Genomic DNA, 6808 nt, shown 5'->3' with positions numbered 1-6808 from the left:
AAACGCCAAACACCGCACCGGCGGCTGTATAATTAATACACATCACTGTGTTCACTTTGTTTAAAATGTACTAGAATTTTGTAATAAAACTTATAAAAGCAGCTTTATATTTTCCTAAGTACATTTTATTTAATCAATTTGTGTAAAACTGAGCAAAATCTCTAGAAATGTTTCTTTCGCTGTTTGCTAGTGTGAACGCCTGGTAAATCTAAAGGGATAGTTATGATGTTAACATTAGCATATGAGCTAGCATAGATTCTGTGGTTTATTCTGTAACAAACAAGGACTTCTTTATCTAATTTGTGATCTCGAGCTAGCAGGACAGAAGTGGACTCTTTGGGACTTCCATGCTAGTTGTCTTCCTTGCTCTTTTTTGCTTTTCCTTTTGCTCAGAACTATGTAGAATCCCTCTACCTCTAGTTAACATAGTTTACCTCTAGTTAACAGAACTTTCTTACGTTTACCCTCAGTCTGCTGGCTAATTAGCACACCAGCTAACACACTAGTTAGTCAGCAGATTGAGGTAAAGCTAAGGAAGTGCTGTTAACTAGTGTTAGTTAGCTAACTCGCTAACTACGTAGTTCACCGGCTAGCATATTACTGAGGATTTCTTTTCTTTCTTTTTTTTCCCCACATCTAGATTTTTAAATATATCCACCTTTTAGAGGTGTCCTAAATAAATTACGAGGAAAATAAATCATGCTTCAGGAGAAAAAATAAGGACAGGAAAAATATTACTAATGCTAAATAAACCACAACTGAAAAGGCAGATTTTTTTTTTTGTTTTGTTTTTTTGTTAATATGAAGCTTTTTTTTTTTTTTTTTTTTTTTTTTGCTTGTGTTTACATTTATTTATTTCTTAGAGATGGTTTTATTTCTTAAGAACTACGTACAATCATGTCCGGCTTCTAGCAAGCTAGCTAGCATGCCAACTAGCGTAACCATGAAGTTACTATGAAGTTACGTTAAAATCTGATAAACATGGAGTCCAGGGGCTGTGCGTTCTCCTTCTTATTTGTCCATTTTTGAGATAATGGAAATCATTTCCTCGAGGCTAAATATGTAAGGATAAGTAGGTAGCTGTTACGTTAAAGTTAGCTAGCTAGCATAGGTCCTGGGTGCGGAATTAGCCAAACAAGGACTGTTTATCAGCTGTTAATTCACTGTTTCTTGATTATTTCTTGATTTATTTAAGTGTCATGTGTTTGTATGTCGTCATTGGACCAACTTGCATTACCAAAGCTAATTATTCACCATGTTAGCACAATAAAGCAGATTTTATTGGTTTTTTTCCCCACCCCCCCAGACACTCGAGGATGGCCTTCATAAATTTTCATTTAAATGTTGTATTTGTAAAGTAACATTATATTGCTCCTGTTTCATGTTTATAGCTACTTAGCATAGCGTCATGATTTAGCATGACAAAGTGAGTGTTGGAAACAGTATTGAAGTGGGGCTGTGAGATCTCTCTTCTTGTGAGTTGCACTTTTGAGGGTAAAAAGAGAAAAAAAAAAACATTGACATTTACGGCAATGATCTAAAGAAATAAAGAAATAAAACCTCGATACGGGATCGTTTCTACGCCAGAGTCTCTCCTGAAAGGACAAACGTGATGCTCAGCGGGTTTCCCCGAGACAAAAGGACATGGCTGGTGTTTATTTTTCTCATTTTATTTTTATTTCCTCCACAGTAGATTTAAGTTATCTGGGAAATAGTTTGTGCCTTTCTAAGTGAAGCATTGAACACTACGGCGTCGCTCTCGGCGGTTTGTCCCCGGTGCTTTCCGTCTCTGTGCATTCTGAGTTTATAAACAGAGGAAGTCTATCAGAGCGAGAATGTATGATGATTGACATGCATATAAAATGTTTTTCTTTCTTCCCCGGCTCACGCAATGATATTTATTCAGGATCAGATATTTATTTTAGCATTGCTCAGGTTCATATAAAAATGGCAACCAATGAATGATCAATAAGGCTACTTATTCAACTTGAGGTTTTTTTTTTTTTTTTTTTTGCATTGTCTTGCTGTATTGGATGTTCGGGTTGAATTCCAGCTGGTTGATATTAATTATAAATAATAATTTAAAAATCACTTGTTACAACCGATCGCGATCACTCCACCTCTCCGTCATACGCCCCGCCCCAACCTCTCAGTGTTGTCATGGTAACCTGTTTCTCATTGATCATTCTTGTTTTGTTTTTTTTGTTTGTTTGTTTTTCACTCTTATTCTCTGCACTTCCAAACGCTGTGCCCGAGTCTCAAACGTAATTTTAACAATTCTTCAGCCTAGACATGGCGTAAAACCTATTCTGCAATCACAGCGAGATTCCATCATCCCACCTCATCGCATTCGCCCACATGGCCCCCAGGATCGCTCCTGATTGGTGGAAGCAGAAAAGAAGAAGCTGAGGAGAAAGTGCACAGCTGAAGAATTTTATGTTCATATTTCAGTCATCGAGAAGTTGAAATGAAAAACATTTTAGTTTGATTTATTCTGTGATAACTAAATGCCTCATAAATAAAGACTTTTATAATATAGCCCTGATCTCTTCTTGTTTTTCTTTTACATAAACAATCATTTTGTTTAGGAATTTTGTTTACTTTTTACTCAGCTGTAGTTTTTTTATTTGTAGGATAAGTAAAGTAAAATGGATTTTGGGGGTTTCACAAGCTGTTTAAAATGATACCTCTCTAGTTCTCTGTTTGTAAAATGAGCGACATCACTAACATCTGATCAAATCGTCTTATCGCCCGACTCCTGGCTGAATGGATGGATGGTTTGATGGAATGAATAGATTCAAGATTCAAAGCGTTTATTGTCATGTGCACAGTGAGGAAACCAAGTTTCCCAGTACAATGAAATTCTTTCTTTGCTGTCCACATTGAATGCCAAGATAAACACAAACTATGTAGAAAATAAAAACGGACGTACGCATACGTACAAACATAAAGTGTAGCTATGTTGCAGAAGTAGAAATATAGATTATGTATATAGAAATATAGACTATGTACATCTGTATGTGTGAGTGTGCAATATTGACTTGTGCAAAACAATATTACAGTACATGTAGTAACAGTAGTGTTCACATGTAGCAGTAATATGAAGTATATCTCTATGTGCAATATTGACTTATGTACAAAACAATAACAATAGTACAGTAGCCTGTAGCAAATTGAGTGCAACTACACAATAACAATAGCAGCTGTCACATTTAACAATGTTCAAATCGAAATGAAGCTTCTCGATAAGAAATAGCAGCATTTACAGATGTGCAAATTGAGCTGTAGCAGTTCAGTCCACCTATTCTATGAGATATGTGAGACTAGTCTGTGTCTACTGGCTAACCATTTAAAAGTCTAATGGCTGAGGGGAAGAAGGAGTTCCTTAGTCTGGAAGTCCTGCATTTCACACTCCTGTACCTCCGGTAATAGATAGATGGAATGAACGAGTAGATGGATGGATGGCTGGATGGATGGAATTAATGAACAGATTTATTGGATGGATGTGTTAAATGAATAGATGATTAGATGTAAATTTGATTGGATTGCTGATTGGATGAATAGATTAAATATTGGATTGATGGGATGGATGGATGGATGAATGGAATGAATAGATTGATGGGATGGATGGATGGATGGATGGATGGATAAATGGAATGAATAGATTGATGGGATGGATGGATTAAATGAATAGATAGTTTGTTGGATGGAAATTTGGTTGGATTGCTGATTACATGAATAGATGGATGGATGGATGGATGGAATGAATAAATGAAAGAATATATAGATGGATTTATGGAATGGATGGTTGGATTGCTAGCTCGATGAACAGAAGTGATGGATGGATGGATGGATGGATGGATAGACGTACAGTATTGGATGAATTGATTAATAATCAGATGGATGGATACAAGTTGGGTTGGTTGGATGAATTGATTAATCACCTGGATGGATATGGATGGATGGATTGATGGATGGATGGAATTAATGAACAGATTTATTGGATGGATGGGTTAATTGAATAGATGGTTAGATGTAAATTTGATTGGATAAATAGTTAAAATATTGGATGGATGGAATGGATGGATTAAATGAATATATAGATTGTTGGATGGAAATTTGGTTGGATTGCTGGTTACACGAATAGATTGAATGATGGATAGAATGAATAGATTGATAAGATGTCTGAATAGATAGAATGAATAGATTGATAAGATGGAATAAATGAATAGATGGTTGGATTGCTGGCTGAATGAATAGAAGTGATGGATGGATAGACATACAGTATGGAATCAATAGATTAATAATCAGATAGATGAATGTAAGTTGGGTTGGTTGGATGAATAGATTAATCACCTGGATGGATGGAATTAATGAACAGATTTATTGGATGGCTGGGTTAAATGAATAGATGGTTAGATGTAAATTTGATTGGATTGCTGACTGGATGAATAGATTAAATATTGGATTGATGGGAGGGATGGATGGATGGATGGATGGATGGATGGATGGAATGAATCAATAGATGGATGGATGGATGGATGGTGGGATGGAATGAATAGATTGATGGGATGGATGGAGGGATGGAATGAATAGATTGATGGGATGGATGGATGGATTAAATGAATAGATAGTTTGTTGGATGGAAACTTGGTTGGATCGCTGGTTACACAAATAGATTGAATGATGGATGGATGGAATTAATAAATGAATGAATATATAGATAGATTTATGGAATGGATGGTTGGATTGCTAGCTGGATGAACAGAAGTGATGGATAGATGGATAGACATATACAGTATGGGTATAGATTAATAATCAGATGGATGGATGTAAGTTGGGTTGGTTGGATGAATTGATTAATCACCTGGATGGATGGATGGATGGATGTGGATGATTAATTTTGGTCACTTCCTCTGGGTCAGGATGCAGCTATACGTGAAGAGAAAGATAAAACCTCACAATCCTCACAATATTCTTCCAAAACATCCATTTGCTAATCCTTTCGCTGAGTATTTTCTTGTATCCTGAATAAGAACAAAGTGTTCTGCATTACGCAGCTTTTTTAAATGAGCTCTTTGGTGTAGGAGCTGGTGTCGTATTCCGGTCGTGTTTTTAAATTAGCACGATGACGAGGTTTCCACCTGCTGTATACAGCGCTCACAAACTGATAACATTTTATGACAACCACATTCCTCAGTCCTCAGGAGTTGTGATGAAGGGGTTGTGAAGTGTCTACACATATTGTGATATAATCATAAAATAAGAAGAATCATATATCACTTCTTCTGCACTCAGACCTGCGTGAGAACTGGAACTGCATGAGACCCACTGACCACCTTGTGACTGTTCAATCATTAACCTTTTCACAGCTGTCACAAGAGTCGCTCGTACATGACGGTGCAAAACTCCACTGTGTGCAATGAGGAGATGTTTGGGCTTCGGCTGACTGAGTGATTATGAATTTAACTCCGCACAAAATTTAAGAACAATTTTTTTCAATAAACATTTTATTATATAGCTGGAGATGAGAAATGTAGGTTCTACAGGAGTGAGAACGCTGATGCAGTGCGCTCACTGTAGACCTGTCATTATGCGCACACACACCCACACAGTGCATTATACTTAATACATTTAACTAGTGTTAAAGGACTGGTTCTATTTTTTTTTTTTTTTTTTAAATCGAAGTTATTATTATTTTTATTTTAAATTCCTTTTTGGCCAAACCCATCATTTAACAAATTTGGTGATATAAACTGAGTACTTTTAGCGAAGATGTTTCTAGACTAAAAATATTAACTGTATCAATACTACACATCAGTTACACAGGCATAGACACTCAATCTCAAGAACTCAATCCTACACTATATGGCAAGAAGTTTGTAGACACCTAACCATCACACCCATATGTGGTTCTTCTCCAAATTGTTGCCACAAAGTTTTAAGCACACAATTGTCTAGAATGTCTCTGTATGCTGGAGCATTACAATTTCCCTTCACTGGAACTAAGAGGCTCAAACCAGTTCCAGCATGACAATGCCCCTGTGCACAAAGTGAGCTCCATGAAGACATGGTGTGTGAAGGTTGGAGTGGAAGAACTCGAGTGTCCTGCACAGAGCCCTGACCTCAACCCCACTGAACACCTTTTGGATGAACTGGAACACCGACTGAACCCCAGATCTCCTCACCAACATCAGCGCCTGACCTCACTAACGCTCTTGTAGCTGAATGAACACAAATCCCCACAGCCACGCTCCAACATCTAGTGGAAAGACTTCGCAGGGGACCAACTCCATATTAAAGCCCATGGTTTTGGATTGGGATGTTCAACGGTCAGGTGTCCACATACTTTTGCCCATATGGTGTATACTGTATAACAGAACTCTGGGGTCAAATTCAAAGTTCCTTATATTAGCATTATAAAATAAAAACATTTATAAATGTTATTAAAAGCTTATCTCCTTATTACATATCATTGTAACATTTATATTGACCTAAAGTTAAATAGAAAGATCAGAAATGCTGTAATGTAATTATAATTACATGATAATAAGTAGTAGTAATAATAATAATTTGGGTCTTAATTACATTAGATTACATTTAAGCTAAAGAAATTTGAATTTAACAACAACAATGTGCTAACGTCTCCGCCTTGTTTCTCACGTGCTGTTACGTCACCCGAACAACAACGAAACAACATATTATTTCTTATAGATTTATTGCTCTGGATATTTAATTAACATGTAATAATATTATAATGTTATATGCTATTAAACATTTTGATGAAAGATCAATTTATTAACAATAA

Source organism: Pangasianodon hypophthalmus, chromosome 14 (genome assembly GCF_027358585.1).
Source record: "Pangasianodon hypophthalmus isolate fPanHyp1 chromosome 14, fPanHyp1.pri, whole genome shotgun sequence".
In the NCBI taxonomy this organism is placed as follows: Eukaryota; Metazoa; Chordata; class Actinopteri; order Siluriformes; family Pangasiidae; genus Pangasianodon; species Pangasianodon hypophthalmus.
Note: the sequence above shows the minus strand (reverse complement) of the source record.